The 23072-nt window shown below is 48.3% G+C and overlaps 5 non-coding genes across 5 annotated transcripts; 3 read left to right on the forward strand and 2 right to left on the reverse strand.

The window, feature by feature from the left end:
* The first annotated feature begins 278 nt into the window (after nt 1-278).
* On the forward strand, nt 279-360 carry TRNAS-UGA (transfer RNA serine (anticodon UGA)). Its single transcript has one exon. It is a non-coding gene; the product is annotated as a tRNA-Ser (tRNA).
* Nucleotides 361-5328: 4968 nt separating this feature from the next.
* TRNAS-AGA (transfer RNA serine (anticodon AGA)) lies at nt 5329-5410 on the reverse strand. Its single transcript has one exon. It is a non-coding gene; the product is annotated as a tRNA-Ser (tRNA).
* A 4771-nt stretch (nt 5411-10181) lies between these two features.
* Nucleotides 10182-10270, forward strand: TRNAR-UCU (transfer RNA arginine (anticodon UCU)). The gene is given in 2 exon segments: nt 10182-10218; nt 10235-10270. It is a non-coding gene; the product is annotated as a tRNA-Arg (tRNA).
* Nucleotides 10271-13525: 3255 nt separating this feature from the next.
* Nucleotides 13526-13598, forward strand: TRNAK-UUU (transfer RNA lysine (anticodon UUU)). Its single transcript has one exon. It is a non-coding gene; the product is annotated as a tRNA-Lys (tRNA).
* A 3091-nt stretch (nt 13599-16689) lies between these two features.
* On the reverse strand, nt 16690-16762 carry TRNAK-UUU (transfer RNA lysine (anticodon UUU)). The gene has a single exon. It is a non-coding gene; the product is annotated as a tRNA-Lys (tRNA).
* Nucleotides 16763-23072: the final 6310 nt, after the last annotated feature.

A 23072-nucleotide genomic window follows, 5' to 3' on the forward strand; every position in this document is an offset into this window, starting at 1 on the left:
CTATCATCGATCACCTGGTAGAACCCCGGCCCGATCCCCCACCCTAACCACAGTCTGTGACGCCGGGGTCCAGCCCGTTCGTGCAGTCCTCGGATTTGCAGCCCCTCGGTGGGCTTCGCGGCGCCGGGCGTGGCCGGACGCCCCTCTCCGGGTCTGCGCGGGGAAAACCTGACTCCGAGCCCCGGGGCCGTCGGGGGACGCCCGCAGCGACGGCTCCCCGGGTCCTCGGCGGGTGTCCCCGCAACGCCGCCCTGGCCGCGCGTCCCGAGCCCAGGGCCGTAGTCGTGGCCGAGTGGTTAAGGCGGTGGACTTGAAATCCACTGGGGTCTCCCCGCGCAGGTTCGAATCCTGCCGGCTACGGTTTTAGCGGAAGGTCGGCCTCGGCCCCTCTCCCTACACACCTCAAAGCTGCCGCGATGCACGGCGGGTTCGTCACCCCACTGTGTCCCTCGGGACGTGGGCAGACACTTTCACCCAACACTTGAGACTCAGGCACCTCGCTCAACGCCGCACGGTGAGGTGGGAGTTGAACCCAGGACTTCCCACAGCGCTGTGAACCCAGGTTTTGTAAGTTCCACAGGGGACACCCCCAAACTGTGATCTTGTTAGATCAGGGTCACTTTTACTAGTACCCTGAAGTGATCAATAGCGAACCTCGTTTTAAAGCATTTACTGCACACAACCATGGCAGAAGCTCCTGTCTCCATTTGCAGCTGTTCCCAACAGACCTTTTTACAGACCAGAGGCAGAATGGAGAACCGCCCACACGATGCTTAAGGAAACACTGGGGCTGCAGGGTTTTCTGTTCGGCTCGGTTTTGTGTCCTGAGCAAACGTCACCACACCACAAAGTATTTTGCAACCTTTAGAAGGGATAAATCTATTTTTAAAACCTGAAATATGTAAAATGTCAGAAGCAGAATGAGATACTCAGCAAAACAGTATGCATGTAAAGTTAAACTAAATGAACAAATATATCTGCTTTGCAGGGACTAGTAAACTTGGTAAAATCCATAAAAAGTTGCCCTCTTGTGAGAGATTACAGGGAGTTTGTTATGGAGATAAAGAATCAGTTCAGAGAGAGTCTATGCATAGACCAGTTTAAAGATGAGATAACCTAGAAGTCCAACAGGGCTTAAAATCCAACACGAGAGTGTTACAGGGCTTATAATCTGTGAGACACATTTAAAGCCCTGACTTATCACCTGGTGCCTTTTAAGTGGCTAAAAATTAGAATGACAGGAAGTTCAAACTGTTGGCTGTATTTGTAGAAATATTCATCAATGTGGGAACTGCTGGAATTTTGGGAATTCTGGATTTTTTTTTTTTAAGAAAACCCCATCACCATCCAATTAAATTAAAATGTAAAGGATCAACTTTTCTCTCCCATTGAAACTTGCCCTCAAACCTATAAGAAATACCTATGTGTATGTTCAATGCAGTGGTATTTATACTGTTGGAAATTTTCAGCCGATATTTTCGTCCAGAGCTAGACGAGTTGATAAAAGGGATGAAATACGGCAGTGAGAAGGAAGTACACTAAACGTCAGAACTACGTGTGGAATACCACTGTCCATATAAAACCGAGTCCAGTGCCACCAGAATCGTGCTTCACAAGGACATTCAAACTAACTTTTGGTTGTAGAACTTTTAAATTGTAGAACAGCAACACTGTCGCTGCTGGGCTTAGAAGACAAGACTGTTACAATTTGAAAGGAAAATAGCAATAACTCGTTAAGTCAAAATGGATCTAACACGGATGGGGATGGTGATACGCCTTGAGCTGTGCAGTGTAATGCATGCTGGCACCTGTTAGGTCTTTGAGATCCTGTGGATGGTGTTGGGTGCCCTCCAGCCACTCAGGAACTCCCCAGGGTTCAACAAGTTGTGACCATTGCTCACTGCAGTGAGGGAGGACGCAGACCAGGTGCAAGGGAAATTGGAATGTGGGTGCCATACAATATCAGAATATGACCCCTTAAAAGTCTCCCAAAATCCCACCTGGGGTACCATGTGATACCAGAATTGGGGTTGCCAATGAAACCGGAGGCTGACCCCCTCAAAGTCCCTTTGTGGTCACCATATGATATCAGAAGATGGCCCCCTAAAAGTTCCCCAAAAGTCCCATCTAGGGTGCCATATGAAATTGGAATATGGGGTGCCATATGATATCACCATATGATTATTAATAAATTCCCAATATTAATAAGCCCGTGTGGGTTCTTGCCTAATATTCAGAGAAGAATTCTGAATACCAGCATAAGTGAATGAGGCAGCATGATTCATTTTAAGCTTATTATTCAGTGAGAGAAATGCATAGGAGAGGGTTCTATCTAAAAGGAGAGAGGTAGATCTGGATTCATACCGAGCACCAGGAGCCAGCCATGTGGAGGAGCATCTAGGCCAGGAAGTATGGGGCCAGTTGCCCAAAGGCCATGTGCCTTGGAGGCGCAGGCCAGCACAGGCCCACACTGGCAAAAGCCCAGAAAGCCAGAAGAGAGCACACCATGTGCCAGGCTTTTAATCCACTTTCAAAGGGGGAGTGGTTAAGGAACCAGTGGGCACACAGGTGTGGTCAGATGGGGCATTAGGTCACTCAGGGGCGTGGCAAAGGTGTGGTCTTCCAGCTCACAAACCTGATCAATTTCATGCTATATACCTGCCTACAACACAAGCATGAGTTGTTCCAGGCAAGAGGGAGTTGGCAGGAACGGAATGGACAAAGATATCAGCTTGGCAGGGCCTTGTAAGTTCTAGCACAGATGAAGGACAGACTTCGCTTGGAGGAGTGACAGCAGTCTTTCCTCTACATTGGAAGCTGTCAGAAAGCAGGACTGCTTCACAGGTATCCCAGGTGATCTTATCTGTAAACAGGCAGCCTGGAGTGAGGACAAAGCTACAAGTGTTCGGGGAAGTAGCATTCACTCATTTTAGCTGATAAAGAGGAAGGCTTGGTACTTTGTGGGTAATGCAATGACCAGATGAAAATTGCAAAAAAATACCATGATGGATTTTCCCACCAAATTTTCGCTTCCAAATATATTAAGTCCATAGATGTTTCCAAACCATAATGATGAGTCTTAGGTGTCCTTGTACTTAGAATCACCTAATTTAAGGTTTCTCATATTTGGTGTCTATGCATGTTTGCCTCTCTGAATTTTGTTTACATACATAAACTGGCGTCGGTGGCAGGGGTGGGAGAAGAAACTACAGCTGTAGATCTTAGTAGAAGGGAACTTTGCTATTATCTCTATCCTACGACACCACTAGAATGCTTCACTTTCCACATGTGAAATATTTAACATGTTCAGACAGTGTTTTCAATGTGCATAGAAAATAAGCCAGACGTCACTCAGTGACTGCTTCTCTCCAGCGTTTGCTTTCTGGTCGCAGCAGGGCACAGGGGTTTTGTGGTCATCCTCCTAGGGGAGTACTTATTGATGCTCCTTTTCTTCCCTGTGACATGAAGTGCAGTATACCAACGTGGAATTCTAGTTCTACCTCCTCAACCAGATGCAGTTACATCAGGACTTGCAGAAACCCACAGAGGTTAACAGGTGCAAAATTGATTCTGGTTTTATATAGGGGTTTCCCTGTTTTGAAAAACAAAAGTGAGACTAAGAAATAGAAATGCAGGTCCCCTGGGAATGAAATATACTTAAATTAATGTGCAAAATTGTATCTTTATAATAATATGAACAAAGCATGTATTATTACTTGTCTTATTTTCACAATACAGTTATCAAACCATCTTCATGCCTAGTCTTGATGTTTCCTAATGTACTAAGCAATCTAAGAGGAAGAGGTCCAACTTCGAGGGTTTAGCATCATCTGACCGACAAAGCACGTAACTCCAAGTTAAACACCACACTGGCTCACAGTTGGTAGACCATCAATTACTCAAATCAAAGTTTCAGCTCATTTGATGAGAATTCACTATAGATCATGAAAGAACTCGGTTTCAGTTGTAAGTTTCCTTATGGACCTTTTAATAATATTTTAAATCAATTTTACTGAGGCATATCTCACATGTGACAAATGCATCCTTTTGAAGTATACAGAATAATGCATTTTGATATATATGTGCATTTATATAATCACCACCCCAGTCATGACAAAAAAAAAATTACCAGTCACCCTATGTAGGCCCCAGTAAGTTTTGAACTCAGGTCACAGGCTCAGAGTCCAGAATGCTAACTATCTTACCATAGAACCTCCTGAATATATGTTCTGTCCCTAATTCCTGGAATGGGTTGTGGAAACTCTGCTAAAAACCTTTCTCAGGTCAAACCTGAGTCTCCTACCATTCACAAAATCCTTCTGAAGAAAATCTTAAAGGATTTCATTTGATTTTACTCTGTGCCAGTTATACTAACTCATAAAGTATCTCCTCCTCCTTAGCTGGGAAACAAGGTGATTCCTGTCATTGCTTTACTCAAGAAGCTGAGCGTCTTGTATTCTTCATGTGATTTAGTGCTTAAAATCTTAGTGAACTAATGGATGGATGAAGAAAATCTGTAAAACACACACAATGAAATAAAATTCAGTCACAACAAAGGGTAAAATCCTGAGTACTTGTGATACGTAGATGAACCTGAAAGGTTAAAAACATTGACCTTGTAGAAGTAAGAGTAGAACAGCGGTGGGGGAAGCGGTTAAGGCCGAGAGGAAGGGTCAGGTGGGGGTGCCATGTGGCAGTTACACGGGGGGGGGGGGGGGGGGGGGGGGCAAGCTCTGGTGTTCCATTGCGCATGGGGGACTATAACAACAAGGTACTGTCTGTTTCCAATTAGCTGGGAGGATTTTCAAGTTTCTTTCGACAAAGAAGTAAGGGTTGAGGTGACAGACATGCTGATTATTCTAATTTGATTAGCATACAATGTATCAAAACATCACATTGCACTCCATAAATGTGTGTATAATTGTGTCAATTTGATGTTTTTAAAAACAAGCGCGAGTAACTATTCAACAGCAAAGGGATGATGAAAGAACTCGGTTTTGTGGGTGTTTTTATTCCCCATAAACAGAAACTGAGGCTTGGAGATCCCACCAGCCCCGCTGTTTCCCCCACGTAGATTATCTAATGATAATAATAAGCTTGGAATGTGGCTCCAGGAAATGTGCAGAGATGAGGGGAGAGCCCAGACCGGGAATCCTTTGCTTTGCAAGTTCTCCCTTACATCTGAAACCCGATTTTAATGATCAAGACTCATTCACGTGAGGCGTGCCAAGGAGGCCAAGCGCACCCCAGCGCACCCCAGCACGACGCTGAGGATCCAGTCAAACCAGCCTTGCAGGGTTCCCTCAGCGGGCCCTGGGGTAAAACGGACGTAGTCGGCAGGATTCGAACCTGCGCGGGGAGACCCCAATGGATTTCTAGTCCATCGCCTTAACCACTCGGCCACGACTACCACCGCGGACGCCAAGGCCGTCAGCCTGGGAGAAGTCCCAGCGCTGGGCTGCAGGCCGTCACCTGCGCGGGCGTCTCGGGGCGAGCTCACCGGCGGGCACCTGTGGAACCGGAGTGCGGTTCTCTCGGCGCGCGGGCGGACTCGGGCCTCACACCTCTGCTTTCCAGCCCGGGGGTGCGGGCGGGGGTTAGGGCAGGCCGTCCGCCAGAGCGTGGGGAGCCGCGCCGGGCGGGTCTCAGCCACGGAGGCTCTCCCATTCACCTGCGTCGGAGAGGCCTGCTCCCTCGGGGTCCCTGGGCTCCCCATTCACGTCGAAGTACTTTTCTCACTGCGGCTGGGAAAGCGCTTGGCAATGCAGGTGCGCGTTCACTTTGCAGACGTAAAGGTCCGAGAAAACTCACGGATGCGGTCCGACGGTGACCTTGTGTTCCCGCAGATCCTGGCTGCTTTGCAAAAAATGGGAGATTGTTCCAGTCCAGACGCTCAAATTTAGGGACCATCACTCAACAGGCCAAGAGGCTTTATCTGATTCCAGGGAGTGCAGGCATAGCAGGGTCTGCTAACTACTGACAGAGAGCTCCCCGTGCATCACATCCGTCTCTAGTTGGCAGAGCCTGAGATGGGGAGAACGTTTTCAACCCGGGGAAGCTAAGGACAAGTTCAAGAACAAATCGCTTTGTCAGAAAGGTTAAAACCACCATCACCCCAAAGACGACAAGAAGCGAGAGTTCAACCACACACACAAACCTGCTAATGTAATTGAATCCTCTTAAAAACTTGGTTCAACGTTCCTGTTAGTAAGAATTATGTCAAATGCCTCCCAGCTACAGCCTAGAGACCTCGGGGAAATTCTTTGATCTGACCGGTACTCCTCTGCCCTCTCCCGTCTCCTCGGGGGACGAGGCCTTTCCGATGGGCTTCATCAAGTCTATGTGGAAAGAAAAAGCAGATTCGGAAGCTGATCAGCTGGTTTCCAACTGCAAAGAAAGAAACAGTTGGAGCAAAGTTTTCCTGGTGAGAAAAGACATGGAGTATCGTCTGTCCCAGAAGCCCCTGCTCTTGCCCAGCCAGGGCCCCCTAAACCACCCCTCTCCTGTGGTCAATCAAGGGCATCTTTGTTAGATGCTCAGGGAACGTTAGCTTGTGGCATTATACTAGGACATCCTTCTGAGAGGTGAGACCTCGGTCTAGCAGACCCTGCAGAATTGTGTTTGTTGATTTCAGGGAGGTAGATGGGTCACTGGGTAACCACACTAACCTCCCACACCAGCCATGCATCTCAATGACCCATTGGCATCATTCCTGCTTGTATAAGTAAGGTTATGGAAACAAGAACCTCGTTTGGTAAAGGAGGTTAGAGATATACAACAATGAGTGATATTCTCGAATTTTTAGTGATGTTCTAGATCTCTTGGCAAACATATTGCTTTCCATCCTCTATGAAATGCTCTCCTGGATGGCGTATGCACTGTTAGTCTTTTCTTTGACCTCAAAGAGTGAACTCTTGCCATAGGAGGAACAAGAGAACAAGGAACAATTTCACTAAATAACAGTTTAACAAAGGGATATCTGGACATTCTTAAAATTTGACATCTTCAAAAAAAAATTTTGACATCTTCAAGCATTTAATGTTCCAAAAATAACATAAAATGTTACGGCAGAAGGCTGATTAGCAGGTCAGTGAGAGCTTTGAATAGTTGCAACATCAGAGATGGACTTCAGAGTGAAGAACTCACTACTCGGGCAGTCAGGATGTGACTGCTGAGAAGAAAGCAGTGGTCTCCATGTGACTCTGCTTCCGGTCTCGCTCTGCTCCCCGTGCTCTGATTGGTGATGCTTATATAGATGACAGTGACTTTAAAATCTGATGTGCCACATCTGTTGGGGGGGGGGAGGGGAACAACACCTTGATTCTCAAAGTGAATTATCATAGCCATCTGGAATCAGCAAGCCGTTTTTTGGAACTTGTCAAAAAGCTACCTCCTTTCTGGTGACCAAAGATGACAGAGGGTTCAGTACTGATTAGTGTAAGATCAGGGCAGAGGGTACTCCCAATGAGGCAGCACAGTTATAGGCCCAGGGAGTTCCTGGGGAAGAGAAGTTTGCCTTCATAAAGCCTATGGTGTTAAAGGAACTGAAGCAGTTCACCCAAGATGAGCTGTACACTTTGAAATAGCAGCAGGTTATCATAGTTGTATAGATAAACAATGATAGATAACACAGGATTTTTAATGCTACCCCAAAGCATGTAGGTTGCATCTTACGTACATTGGGAAAATCCATCACCAAAGTCTTTTCAGAATGCCAGTGCATAATCAGAATAGCCTGTGACAGAGAAGTGGCCTAGAGGACCTTACACTAAAAATGTGTTTAGGTGAGTGTCAGGACTGCTGGCATTAAGCAGGTGAGAGCCGGTGTCGTCTCCCCATCAGATCAGTTACTTGCAAATATTCTCAGATGCCATAGAGGTGAGGGAGATGAGGTGCAGAAGAGTATTCTGTTCCATCTGCCATGATTTCTCAGCTTGTTCCTAATGCCTGCCTTGCTGGTTGCTTGAGGCACCAAACTACAACTGGAGACTTCTAATTCTTTGTTAAGGAGCTTTAGAGCTCAGCTTTTTTTTTTTTTTTTTTTTTAAACTGCAGAAACAAAAACCAGTGCCAAATACATTTTTTATTGCTTCCTACCCAGAAAGGTTCCTTATAACCAAATGCTTTAAAATTCCCAAAAAGACAGTGGACTTAATTATCTCAGTTATATTAAGTAGTCTATTGTGTCTTTGATTATATCTCCAATTGCCAGATTTACAGCCCCTACTAACTTATACTTTTGTGCTGACCCCAGAGATACTTCATTCAAAAAAAAAAAAAAAAAATGTCCCTACTGTAGGAGTAGAAAACAGAAATGCCATCCAGGACCACATTAGCGTATTTGTTCTCACACATCTTGGACACAAATAAGCCATCTGTTGGAAAACTGGTCGTGTTTTCAAGAAAATACAAAAGAACAGGAAGTGATTTCCCTAACCTTGCCTCCACAACATCCCTACCAATAGGAGTTAACTGAGGGCGGGAGTCAGATGCAAATGACCAGGAGAAGGTTTTTCTGAGTCGGGCTGCAGCGGTTGAACCGGCGTCTGGTGAGCTCAGCTGGAGATGGCTCCTTCAACTGGCAAATTTTACACGATTACGTGATTACAAGATACATCTTACAAGTATTACATGATTGGCACCGTGATGTTTCAGGGCGTTCAGAAGGAGAGACAACATTCCTGCTCTGAAGATCAGAGGCTGTGACACACATTTGACAACTTACACAAGGTTTGAAGGGCAAACACGGCAAAAACACAATTTTTCACAACGTGAAGGCATTATGGGGCGTTTTTTCTTTCAATGCACCCGGAATGCAGAACCCTACAGTGCACAGGGCAAGATACGGAGAGTCACGTACAATTCAAACCACGGGGGAGCCTTGAAGGTCAAACCAATAAACGGAAAAAGCTAATTTTCTGAATGTGTGCTTCAAGCCGCCTTTTGTCTAGTGTATATACCTGTGCATTCGTTTTTTTTTCTTTTCTTTTCTTTTCTTTCTAGTACTTGCATTTCCAAAACCTTGCTTTCCCGGGGGAGGGAAGAGGCCCTTAGAAGCAGATTAAACTTGACCTTGAGCAAGCAGCCAGCGAGGAAGGAGTATAGTCCGCCGTGGCCGCCGCCGTCCACCTGCGTCCACTAGGGCTTTCTAGTGAGTGTTCTGCGTAGTTCGCCGCCGACCACCCATGCTGCAGACAACTAAAACAAAAACTCTAGGAAATAGGTAATCTGCAACCAACGGCTGGCAATTCGTGTTTAAAAATGCTTGGATTCTCACCAATAATAAGTTGCCATGGCGCAGACTGGGGTGAACAGGGCGGAAACCACTCAGGCCGGCCAGCACCGAGGTATGCCAGGCGCTTATTCTCAGAAGAGCCGACAAGTGCCCAGCGAAGAGGACAGGGCCCCTCTCCGTCCGTCCGCCACCTCTTTTCCTGGGGCCAGCAGATGAAATAAAGGCGAGAGGAACGGGAAGGAGGTCAGAGAAGTCCAGAGGGTGCAGGAAACCGACCGAGAATGCCACGGCGGCGACCTCGAGAAGGGACCCAGCGCGCCTGGACACGGGGGCGGGAGCCGGGAGCGCTCTCGGGGCGCCGGTGCGGGGAGGCGCGCGGGAGCCCCGCAGCCAACCGCACCGGGAGCCGGCCTGCGCCACCTCCGAGCCCTGATTGCCAGCCCGGGGTCCGGGGGAAGCTCGGCCTCTGTGCTCTGCACCTGCGCCGTCAGACGCAGCGGGAATCGTGAGGCGGGGGCGTTTGCCCCTCGGCTCTGCCCGGGCCCCCTGCGCGGCGAGGCGGCGGGCTCTGACGCCCTCTCCGGGGCCGGCGCGGTGCTCCGGTCCGAGTCGCCACGCCCAGCTCTGCCCGGGGGTCCCCGGGACCCCCCGCTCTTCCCCAGCAGCACTCCGGGGGCGGCTCCGCGCTGCGCCCCCGAGGTCGGCCTGGCTGCCGCGCGGGTGGACGGACCGGGGCCGGCAGGGCGGTGAGGGACAGGGGCCCGGCCAGTGTCAGACAGACCCGCAAAGGCGGGTCGGGGAGGCGGTGCCAGCCTCGGCAGCAGCGGTCCCCAGCTCTGAGTGTTTCTTGACCTTGTGCGCGGCGGCGAGAGGGCCAGAGCAGGTTCTCCCGTGAATAACCCAATAAATAAGGCCTAGGCCGAGGACGCCGACCACGCCACGGCGAGGCTCTGTGGCGCAATGGATAGCGCGTTGGACTTCTAACGCTGACCTACAGGGATTCAAAGGTTGCGGGTTCGAATCCCGCCAGAGCCAAGGCACGTGCTATTTTCTGCTCGGTCAGCGGTTCCTGCCTTGGGAACGACCCCGCCTCACCATCCGCGTCCGTGAGGATTTCTCGGTGGCACGCAATGTTTTGCAGCTTGAATGACTTGGCTAAAATTTAGTTTGCTTTGAAAGAACTAAGGAGGACGATGTCTGAGACTTTGTTCCAAACCGGGGCTCGGCAACTGTCTCCCAGTTGTGCACAGACAGCTGGAAAGTTTGCCTCCTTTGCACCCCAGGGCGTTCCCGCCTTCATTCCCTCCCCGGTGCCTGCTTCAGGTATCGGGGCATCAGACTTGCTGTCTCTTCCCTGCTCCCCAATGGGATCTGCTGCCTTTCACGGAAAGTTCCCTGGAGATTCTTTCACATGGATCCTTTATTAGCCTCAACTCATTTTCTTGTGATTTCCTAATATCAGTTTTATTTTCAGACCTAATATGAATCCTAGAATCCGTTTGCTAGTAATAACTCGTCACCATGAAGGTTGATCATCTTCACAGCAGAACAGAGCTGCACAGTGTGATGACGCCAAAACCAAAGCCACTGCCCAGATGTACAACTGGAAGCGTGTATCTTCCCCTCTGTGTCTCCCTGTCTTTATTATCATCACCTTTTCTACATTTCAAATGATAGAGCATTCAACCATTCACACTTACACTTGATCTTAGCCTAAAGGTCGAGAAGCGATGACACAAATTAGTACAAACCACGACTGGGCAGATATAGCAGGTAAAGCGTTTTGCCCATCATTTAGATCCACAAGTGAAGAGTTAAGGCCTCCTGAGCCTACACTCTTTAGATTCGACAGAAGGAGGCATAATTTGATAGCTGAAGAGAAAGAACCAGAAAGCGACATACCAGGGAGAGCTACTGGGGCTTTAATCATGGTTGACCTGTTGACCTCTTTTGGGAGGAAGAGATGCTGTCACTCTCAAAGCTGGCACTGTCATTCTCATCTCTCCAAGAAACTCTGTCTTGTAAGTGGAGCTGTCACTGGAGCTCAGGGCTTTTGCATGGTCACCTCCATTGGGAATCTGCATTTCAGGGAAACCCAGTAAACAAGAACTGGCTCCTAAAGATAGAAGGAGCTGAGACGTTGAGAAAGCAGGATCACAGAGTGAAATCCATTACAGATTTACAGACAGAAACGTGTCTTGGAGAGCCACATGTCTTGAGGGTCCACAAGGCAGGTAAGCCCTAAAGACTCAGAAGAGCCTGGAAAAGACTCAGGAGCTTTAGGAAAAAAACAAAGTAAAGCAGCAAGGCTGAAGTTTGAGAAGCAGTTGGAACTGTAGGTTCCAAGCACCTCTATACTGTGGGTGTTCCCCCCAACATCTGGAAGAAATCTGAAGGTTTATTCTTCAAAGGAAAAAAAAAGCAGAGGTTTCTGGATGGGGTTGGGCTGGCATGGTTGAGGGTACGAGCACCCCACTGAGAGCAGAGGACACAGAGCAGGGGACAATGGGCGTCCACATGTATACAGTTGCTGCAGGCCTGATTCTTAGCTCATGCCCCTCACCCTTGCGCAGGTCTCTCTCATGTGGGCCTTTACCCTGCTGGCAGAAGGCCCAAATGGACAAATTGAGGATTTGGGCCAGCCAGCATTAAAGAGGCAAAAATACTGACAAAATGTGTGTGGGAAATCTGTATAAATTGGAAAGTGTAACTTAACAGACAAACCTTATTTTAAAACCTAAAAAAACCTTTTAGAAAATACTCCACTAAGAGTGAAACAAACAAAAATAGATGGAATTTAAGAAGCAGGAAGTACAGATCAGCAGAGGGATGGAGCAAATTAGGAGCAAGAGAGCAAAGAAGAATTTCAGATGCAGCTTTGTGCCAGGTCAGAGAGCAATCTGTCTAGGCAGACAGAGAACAGAGGCAAGTGGAAGAATAATAAATATAATATGTAATTTATAATGCATAATATTTAATGTAATCTTTACATTGTCATAGGTTTAAGGAAAATACTTTCTTGGGGGGATTTATTTTCTCAGTAAGCCAAACTTTCCACTCCAGGGAAGTTAAAACTGATGTACCCAGAGCAGTTGAAGAAGAGTTTCCAATGGAATTTTCAACAAGGAGTCCAAATTCTGAAGCATTTCTTCTAAGAATTGTAACAGGATATGAAACATGGCTTTACTAGTACAATCCCCAAGACAAAGCACAACCAAAGAAATGCTATCAAGAGGAGGAAGTGGACCAGTCAAGAGCAAAAGTCCAGCACCAGTTCTTTTTTGGGATGGGTTAAATTCCCAGACACTCAGTCTCTATGGATGAACTAATGTTGGTAAAATCACTCACAAAAGTGTCTTGAACTTGAACCTGATGGAGCTTATGCTGAGAAATAAAGATATATTTTATTTGTACTTTTCAATTCCATTGTCCTTGAATTTTTGGATATATCCTCCTATTTGTCATATTATTTTTCATTCCTGAAATTCTATGTATAACATATAATGATATATACATATGCAGTTTTATAATAATAACTGGTAGCATAGTAACACATGACTTAAGCATTTTATTCATATTTGGTCAGGATTGCATTTGTCTTCATGTGTAGAAATGAATAATGTTTTAAATGTTCAGAGGATTGTTGGCTCAAAGGTAAGAAATCCTGGATTAGGCAGCCCCCCACCTTCTGCCCCCTTCTCTGGGGATTTTGCCTCCATCCCTCTCTGCTGGGCCCCAAACATGTCTGCTGGAGAATGATTCCTGGTGAACGCCAGTGCCACGCTGACCTAGCTGCTGATCTCCGTTTTCAAATGAGTTGAGGCTCAAGATGAAATATGGAGGTGAAGATTAGAGGCCTCGACCCTCCCTCGCCTCATCTCTGGAAACACAGGAACTACTCCCAGATCAGAACTTGGGGTCCTGCCGTGTGGCAGATCCCCTTCATTCTCTATCCTCATCTTTCGATTCTCTGGTGAATGGGCCTCAACTCCTCCATCCTTCCTCAAAACAATCTCTGTTCCCTACAAATTCTGTCCCGTGACCCTCCCCACCCTCTGCACAGCTAATGGACCCTCAATAACTGACTCCGAATAATCGCCACATTTGCCTGTCCCATGGAAGTGCAGTGAGGAGGTGGAATGGCTGGTTAGTGATTGAATAACCAAGCTTAAGAGTGAGTGAGCTCTTCATCTGCAAGACCCTGGTGGTTCTTCAAATTGTGGGTGTCTCCAGTTTGTCATCCTGGTGACCTAAATCACTTATAGGAGGGTTGTAGCCACCCTGTCCAGGGCCTGGGTAGCTCAGTCGGTAGAGCATCAGACTTTTAATCTGAGGGTCCAGGGTTCAAGTCCCTGTTCAGGCGGTTGCTTAGTTTTAACCTCAGTCCCTCTACAAACGAAGGATATTGCACCCTGTGCCTGGGCTCTTGGTTTCACTTAATTATATACTCAAAAGATCAACCGAACCTCTTTTGGAGTCTCTCTCAAAAGGTAAACAAAAGCTTTATAGCAACAACAAAAGTAAATCGTGGTTGAATTATTCAAAATCATTGAGTGGTATGGGGGAATTTCCTTATTCCAGAGGGTCAGGTGCAGTTGGTCAGGTCAGGTGTGTAAACAGGTCTTAGGATTGCAGTACACAGAAGTTTTGCCTGCCCTACAAAACCAAAACAGTCAAAATGAAGATCCACAGACATTCTGAAGTCATCAACCACCCACTTTGTGCTTTCCTTAAAAATTCACTCTCTTCATCCTGGGATCTAGATCATCTGTAGCCCTGGAAATGAACTTCCAGGTATTACTGTGTACTGTGCTATGGATTGTTCTAGTATCTTAAATGGTTTCTGGACAGAATCAAGGTTTCCAGCCTGTGTGTGTGTGTGTGCAGAGCAGGGTGCATTCGGCTCAGGGCCGTGTTCCTCGTTTCCACTGTGCCATTCATACTCAGAAGAGGTTACAGAATCTGAAAATTTGGGGGCCGTTTCCCTGCCTCAACTGGATCTCAGAAACCCCTCAATGGGCAGGGCACCAGGAAGTCTATATTGGGGTGTGACTGACATAAAATTGGGGAGTCATGGCTGATTCAGTTGGGCAAAGGATGAGTGTCCAAGAACAGCTGGAGGGATCCGCTGCTTCAGGCTGAATCCTGGACTGGCTGATTACTAAACTGCACAAAGCAATCACCCGTGCTGAGACACTACAGAGAGCTGACAGACGGGGATAGGAGTGGAGGTGGGGAGCAGCGTCTGCAGTGCGTTTTGAGGGATTAAATCCCACATATACAGGGAAGCTTTAACAATGAAAGGACCAAAACTTCATAGTGAGATGGGCTAAAGACGTTTACGGATAATTACGTATACATATATATTTATGCCTTGCACACATGAAAATATGTTCAGACTTCATAATAAAGAACTGTAAGTTACAATGACACAGAGGTACATGACTTCTACTATCAGATTGACAAAAATGTAAGAATGTGTCAAGGCTGTAGAGAACATGTTTCTGATGAGAACGCAGACAGTGCACAATCTTTATGGAGGTAATTTACAGTCAACAAAGTTACATATACGTGAATGATTTCACCCAACAATCTCCATTTTAAAAAAAAAGATTATTTATTTGAAAATCAGAGATACAGAGAGGGGAGAGGCAGAGAGAGAGAGAGAGAGAGAGAGAGAGAGAGAGAGAGAAAGAGATCTTCCATCCACTGGTTCACTCCTCAGATGGCCACAATGGCTGGGCCTGGGCCAGGCCTACGTTGGATGCCGGTGCCTCAGGCGGCAGCTTTAACAACCACAATGCCATTGCCCTATTCTTTTATTAAGAAAAAGAATTAAATCTTTAAATAATTTTAAAATTTTATTTATTTGAAAGGCAGGGAGTGAGGGGAGGAGAGAGAGAGAGAGAAATCTCCCATCTGCTGGTTTACTCCCAAAATGCCCACAATAGCCCAGTCCTGGCCAGACTGAAGCCAGGAGCCAGGACCTCAATCCAGATCTGGCATGTGGGTGGTGGCAGGGCCCCAGCTACTTGTGAGATGACCTGCTATTTCCCAGGGTGCATCCCAGCAGGAAATTGGAAGTGGAGCTGGGACTTGAGCCTAGGCACACCAATACAGTATGTGTGCATCTCAGCCGCGCCTCAACTGCTGTGCCAAAGGCTGCCCCCAACAATCCCAAGTCTAACAGTTTACCCTGAAAATCTACATCCAGCAAACTGAAGCTGTTCATGAGCCTGTCTGTTCATGGCAGCGTGGTTTGAAATTTCAAAATATCAGGAACACCAAGTGCTCACGCGTGAGATGTGGTTGACTAGCTTGTCACATCCACGTGGAGTTCAGCACGGCTGTAGAACAGTGCAGGCTGGATTTCCAGGGTCTTGGCTAAGTCAAAGTATTGAGGTCCAACCAGTACCTATAGGACACTGCCTTTAGTCTAAGAAAGATGAGAATAATTTTTAAAATTATGTGTCTGCTTGTTTATTTACAAAGACATTCAGGAAAGATGATCTAGGAAGTCGTGAGATGGGTTGCTGTGGGAGTGGATGGGAAGGAGGAAACAAACACAGCCAAGGAGGGTAAGCCTTCTTTGAGTACCTCTTTGCATAGTTTTCACATTTAAAATGATGCTGTGTTATACATATGTGCAAACATAAATAAATAAGCAAAGACAGGGAAACAATTTTGAATGACATGGGCCTAATTATTCAAATAAATAACATAACTTTAAAAAAAAGAGGTTGACGACTAACACTACGGACCCACAGGTGCAGCATGTCGTCTGCATCTTAGACCTGAGACAAAAAGGACTACTGCGTGAGTGACGTTGAACTCAGTGTATGGAGAAGGAATGGCTTAGCTCACTGGCCACCCACGGCCAGGGTTATTAGCCTTAAGGACAGAATCATAATGTAATCACTGAAAAGACAGACAAGACAATCTCAGAAAGTGTTCTGACTTTTGTTTTCAGCCAGGGGCTTTTGCACATCTTGTCTGTAGGGGAAGTTGGTTGGGTCATGAGGAAACTCGGAGGTAGGCTATGCTTGCCAAGTTCCTGGCTTCTTGTCAGGCCACCCAAGCTGCAACCCAGCCCCAGTCAATGAACAATAGTGGGAATTTTAAAAAAGATGAGTATTCCAGTAACCTTACCGCTGGTTTATTTCATTTTAAAATGTGGTCCAAAAATCTTTGTCTTTTAATACAAGTGTTTAGACCATTTACAGTTGATGTAATTTCTGGCATATTTAAGTATATTTCTAGACACCTGTACATTTTCTTTTATTATTTCATTTTCCCTGTTATTTTTATAAGATGCTCTTTTTAGTTTCCTTTGAAAAGTGTTCCTGCTAACACTGACAAAGGGTACTGAGTGGATACTGTCAAATTCCTAATGACCCAGGGCAAAAACAGATCACCATGGCAAAGACACCTAATGGAGGCAAAATGAACTAGCGCGCCTGGACAGGGACTTGAACCCTGGACCCTCAGATTAAAAGTCTGATGCTCTACCGACTGAGCTACCCAGGCCCTGTAGTGAAGCCATTGCTTCACTGCATAAAATGATCAAACTAATCACTAAGGGAATTCTGGGAAGCAGTTGAAATGCTGCTCAGTCAATTCCAGTTTCCTGGCAACCTGCACCACGCCGGGCGGGGGTGTCGGCTCTAGCCCTTGGGTCCTTGACACCTGCGTGGGGAACCCAGATGGGGCGACTTGGCCCGGGCCTTGCCCAGCCCCGGCACACGCAGGCAATAAGGGGAGAACTAGAAGGTGGAAAACTGACTCTCTCTCTCTCTCTCTCTCTCTCTCTCTCATATTGTGTGTGTGTGTGTCTGTCTGTCTGTCTGTCTGTCCCTCGGCTTTTCAGGTTTCTGAGGTCTTTCTTCCAAACTTGGGTTTCCTGGAATCTCCTCGCTAGGGCCACAGACGACAAACGTGGCATCGCGAGTGTGCCTTCCCTGGCGTCCACTGCTCCAGCCGTGGCCCCGTCGTGGGCTCAGCGTGGACCCAGCCGTGCGCCGAGCCCTCCTCTCCCTGTTTTTAACTCCACGTTTCATCCGGGGCTCCATTTAAAGGCAGAGCAGCTCTAGCAGTTAAACCCGCGCGCTTCGGTCCCGGCAGGTCTCAGGGCTCTCGAGACGTTGATAAAGATCGGTTCCACCAAGATCCCCCAAACGGGGAGGAGCGCGTGGGTGTCGCTGTCACTCGAGCTCGCACCTGGCCGCACCTGCTTGGTGCGCGCGTGGGAGCCTTGCAGGGCTGGCGAACAGCAGCCGATCCAGTGCGAGAGGAGGGCGCTCGGAGAGGGTGGGCTCGCCCCGGCAGCTCGGGGAACTGCGGGGCGAGCGCAGGCCCGCGGCGCCGCAGCGCTAACGCAGCCTCGCTTCTTCACCCCTCTTAACCCAGGCGCCCACTCTTCCCAGATTCTCCCGCCTCGCGCTTCCATCTCCTCCAGCCTCTGCTTTCATTCCCGGGTCTCACGTGTCCTTCTCAAAATTCTGAGCCGCGAGCCAGCGCTGCAGGTCTGCGTTCTGACGATTCTTCCAGAAAGCAGGACTCCGGACCTCCATCTCGGAACCCGGGCGTGCACCTGTTCGGGGCTCACCCGCGGATCCGTAGGGACAGATTCAAGAACGTGGTTCCGCGCCTGCCCCGGACGGCGCGCCCTGGCCCACGTCGCGGGCGTAGCCGGCGGAAGGGAAGAAGGAATCGAGGGAGACGCGGCGATTCCACACCGCCCCGCCGAGGCCGGCCGCTGGGGTCTCCAGCGCAGCGAGACGCAGGTGGCGTGCGGCCTGCGAGACCCGGTGCGCGCCGTGGGCGGCTTGGCCCTCGGACGCTGTCCCCCAGACAGGCTCAGGTGCCTCCCAGCTATGTCTGCGGGCCCGGCTTTTTGTTTGTTTTTGCTTTTAGTCAGAGTTTCTGTTCTTCCAACGAACCACTCCCAGGGTTTGCCCTGAGGTCAGTTCTTAGACAACGCCGCTCTCCCCCACCTTTGCTTCCTGCTGCCTCGCTGCTTGGCTGTCTGGTTCGCCAAGCTTCCGGGCGTGGCGAGAGCAGCAACCTTTGAGAAGTCCTACACAGCACCCAGACGAACTCGCAGCCTTCCCCAAGGTGCGACCTCTCCCTGGGATTTGTATTCTCCAGTGGGCCTTCGACCACCTGCTGTCCCAGCCTTACCGTCGCCTGCCCCTTCCAGCCTGCGGTTGCATGTCCGGTTCTTCCGTGTGATTTAAAAACAAACTAAAGGTCTTGGACAGAGATCGCACTATTGAAGAGAAGGAACTTTTAAAAAAACTAATTATGAGTTATGCGAGAGACAGTTATCCCGTTTGCTGGCTCACTCTGCAAATGCCTGCAGCAAGCCCTGAGCCAGGAACTCAGTCCAGGTCTCCCATGTGCGTGGGTGTCAGGGGTCCAAGCGCTTCGGCCATCCCGACTGCCTTCTATGGTGGCGTGAGCAGGAAGCTGGGGCCAGGAGCCAAAGCCCCACAGAGGGGGCATTTTTTAAAATGCAGTTTTACTAAGATGAGTTATCAATAAATACTCCAGGTTTTGAAAGGAACCAGAAATCGTCTTTTTCCTAGGTCAGTGGGAAGCCTGGTTTTTTGAGAAGAACCTGACACAGAAGTTCTGAATCCTGAAGGCCCTACAGGCGGAGCCGACCAGTCCTGTCTGGACGCCTTCCTGACTGACTGCTTGGTCTCATTTTTTGCTTCTCTGCTCAAAATGTCTGGATGTCAGCCACGGGGCAGGAATTAGGAGGCTGAAAAGTGAAGAAGGACGCTCCACAGAAGATTCCAAGAGTTCATCAGGGCAACTTGCACAAAGGATTCCAAATAGGGAGCAACGGATGATCTGGCCAGAAGCTGTAGCAAGATTTTTCTGTGCAGGGCAGCAGCTGGGTGTCGGTGGTCTTACACGGTCAAGGCATCCCTTCAGTCTTCCCAGCCTTATCAGGAAGGCTTGTGATAATGAAACCTTAGGATTGAGCCCCCTCCCCCTTCAGTGGCCTTTAGTTCACCTTTTTTTGTGACTAATAGTAAATAAACAATGACTGCCTACCCTGACCTGCCCAAATAGTTAACATGTTCCAGATGTACCCAAGAAAGACTGCCTGTACTCACTTTGTGTAATCCTAGTTACCCGGTTAATATATTATCTTGATGTTCTTATAGCCGAAACTGTATACGTGTGATCTTAGTTTTACCCGTAATTAATGGAACAATCGTAAATTTTCCTGTAACTCTGTGACCAGTGCATGACCCCAATCCCCCTCCCCACGTTGTGCCTATAGTATAAAAACTCCAATGTAAAGCTCCTCGGGGCTGCTCTGTTCCTGCGTGTTCAGACAGCCCCAGCATGCTGGAAAGAATAAACCCTTTGCTGATTGCATGAGAGTGTCTCTGGGAGTCGGTCCTTGGCGGTAGACGTCCCTCGACCCTAACAACAGCGCTTCAGTGGGAGCAAGGCACCAGCGAGGCTGGCGAGTGGTCAGAGTCCTGAGTGCACCAGAGAGTTCAGAATGGAAGGCTGAGACTGAAGGTAGTGCCCTGTGGTTTGCTGTCGTACACAGAAGTGCAGACTTCATGTTGACCTCTTAAGACAGAAGTCTTGGGGCCAGTTCCCCAGCTGGTTTCATGTCCAGTGGCCTCCCAGCTGCATTGATACAAGCAAATTACCGCCTTCCAAAAGAAGACTGCTGGCCTCCAGGCCTGCAGCTGTTACTTTGAGTCCTAAGTGAGCATCCCCCCAAGGAAAACCTCGAGAGGACCATCTGGACTTGCGACAAGGTAGCTGTGGTCCAGGCTGCGGCTGTATCCAGGCCCCATCCACTTCTGACAAGCTCGGTGCAAGGGTTCGTATTCTGGCAAAGCCAATCTGTGCCTTGTAGGCTGCCCCCTCCTTGTGGCCATTCATGTAGCTCTGGTTTTCCCAGGGGATATGGCACACATATATCATTTACATCAGCCACCCCTACTGTCTCATTTTAGCTCCAAAGCTGTCCTCCAATTTCCATTCAGCTGCTTAAGAGTTCTTATGACTTCTTAGAAGCCCGGTGTTGCAGCTGTGGTTTGGCTGTAGCTTGCAGCCGCTAGCACAATTGTAGATAATATTTTGACCCTGGAGGGACAGAGTCGTCATTGCTCTGAGGAGGTTAAGCTCCCCAACAACGTGGGCTTCCCGGGCCTGAGAAAGGCGTTAATACATGGCCTCACTGCAGCACACTCAGCAAAACAGACACCTGTTTGTGATGTTAAAGCCTCATTCATTTGTTTTGGGGAAAGGCTTTTAGCTTTTGTTGTCTCATATTTGTCTTTTGAAAAAATTAATTAAGTTCACTAATTCCTATTTACTTGAAAGGCAGAGATAGAGAGAGAAATCTTCCATCCACTGATACACTCCCCAAATGCTCACAACAGGCAGAGCTAGGCCAGGTCAAAGCCAGGAGCTGAGAACTTCACCCAATCTTCATCTGTGCTTTAACATCTGCTCCAAGAGATTCTTATGTATGCTCAACCTACTGAACAACTAATGTGTGCTCACTGTGTAGTGGTAGATGAAAATGTACTATGATGGAATACATACATGCTGACTAGAAGTTGATCACTTTGAAATACTTCCCAACACTCATTTTATCTATTTATTTATTGAGAGGTAGAGTTACAGACAGAGAGAGGGAGAGACAGAGAGAAAGGTCTTCCATCCATTGGTTCAGTCCCCAAAGGGCTGTGAGGGCCAGAGCTAGGCCGATTCGAAGCCAGGAGCCAGGAGCTTCTTCTGTATCTCCCATGCAGGTGCAGGAGCCCAGGCACTTGGGCATCCTCTGCTGCTTTCCCAGGCCACAGCAGAGCTGGATCAGAAGAGGAATAGGAACCAGCACCGCAGATGTAGGCTTAGCCTACGACACCTCCCTGCTGGCACACAAATCCCTCCACCCCTCCAAGAGTCATTAAAAGTCACTGTACCTGTGTCTCCCAGGCCTGGGTCACTCATATTCTTCCCTGAATAAACCTTTTATTAACCTTTTTTATGGGTCTTTTTATTCTGTTGACACTCTGATGTGACATAGGGGAAACAGACAAGAAGATTAAGTAGGAATAGAGGAACTGGAAGAGTTTTCCCAATTTCTGGATAGCCCTGCACTGTAACTCCACCGTCTGACATGTCAATCCACTATGCCCACTTCCCATGGTGCACCTGTCTCTTCTAGGACCAGGAAGGAGGAGAAGCCATTATGGCCATATGGAAGTTAAATTCCACTTGGAGGCTCCGTGAAACTTCCAGAACGCCCCCCTAAACCTCACCCAGACTCCACCCCTTTTGTATATGCAATCAAGGGACCGCTCCCAACTCCAGGAGACAGTTACACACAGGAGCAGCTGTTTTTGTCTTTTGGCTTCTTGTTGTTGTTTGATTCTCTCGGGCTCTCCCCTCGTGGACGACTTGTGGCAGGTGTCTCTCCATGGGGGGCGGGGTGCCCACACTCATGCATCTAATGTGTGCCTCTGCTTTCAATCCTGATCTCTGTGGGGACAAGAATATGCAGAAATTGAGATGCACCTGCCATGACAGAGGTCGCTACTAGCTGCTGTTGGGTTCTGGTTTTCTTACGGATCCCCACTGCCACTCTGCCATGCTCTGTGAGGCCAGTCCTTTGAGGAGAGAAAAGCTTTGTTATTATGACTTCCCAACAAGGAGGCAGGAGCCCATGTCTCAAAACTCCCTCTCCAATTGGACATTGGGTAACTTATTCAGGATTTACTATGCAATTATTAAGTGAGATTCGAAACACTGCACATGTATCAAGCTCATTTTAATTCTCATAACTCTGTGAGGTATTATTAAATATAGATATTTATGGGGAGTGGAAAGTCGTGTACCTTAGGCAGGAGAAAGCTGCTATATAGAAATGCTTGGGATCAGCCCAGTGTGGACTTTGAACTTGAGCTACTCTTGCTTCTGACAGGGCTTCACCATGCATTGGCGGCTGGTGGACCCTAGGGGGAGCGAACTAGCAGATGGAAGGTCTCTGTCTCTCTACCTTTCAACTGCAATGAAAATATATATTAAAAAAGTTGGGGGAGGGGAGATGTCCCTGCAGAGTTGCCAGAAGCCTGAGAGAGAGTAAAATACCCTACCCTCAGAGACTCTGAATGCAGGACTGGCTCTGAAAGCTGTCATTTTGGAAAAATATTTACCTCAACCGACACAGCGATGTAACAGTGGATGCAGGCACAGGGATCTGTATCTGACTCCCGCTCTGTGGAACCTTTCCCCGGGAAGAAGACAGTGGGCATCGGACACCTGACTGCTGTCAGTCAGTGGGCATCGGACACCTGGGGAGGGGGCTCCTCTGCTGTGCAGCCGGGCTTTGCTTGCCTCTGGGCATCTCGTCTCCTACAGAAAAGGGGACAGCTGAGTTTCGGGACACCATTAAACAGTGGGTAGTAACACCTCGGGTTTTTCTCTCGTTGCTGTGGGTCTCCTCATCACCCATTCGTGAATGTGCATGGCTCTTCTCCTGTTTAATCTTAGCTTTTTCCAGCGAAGCTTCGCTGAAATCCGACGGGGAGCGAGGGGGTTGTAAGTTTGAGCGAGTTTAGTCCGGCGCATTTTCCAAAGCGTTTGGGAGGCCGAACACCAGAGCCGGCAATGGGCTGAGCGGTGGCAAAGCCATCGCAACCCCAGAGGTGACGCCACGCGTGCTGGGGAGAGCGCCTGCACACATTCTCCTTCGTCCTCCAGAATCTAGAGGCGGCCGTGTTTTCCTAAATCTGCGGGCGAGAAAGGTTCGCAGCAGCCGCCATGATTCACAAGGCCACACTGGGAGCTC

Source organism: Lepus europaeus, chromosome 3 (genome assembly GCF_033115175.1).
Source record: "Lepus europaeus isolate LE1 chromosome 3, mLepTim1.pri, whole genome shotgun sequence".
Classification (NCBI taxonomy): Eukaryota; Metazoa; Chordata; class Mammalia; order Lagomorpha; family Leporidae; genus Lepus; species Lepus europaeus.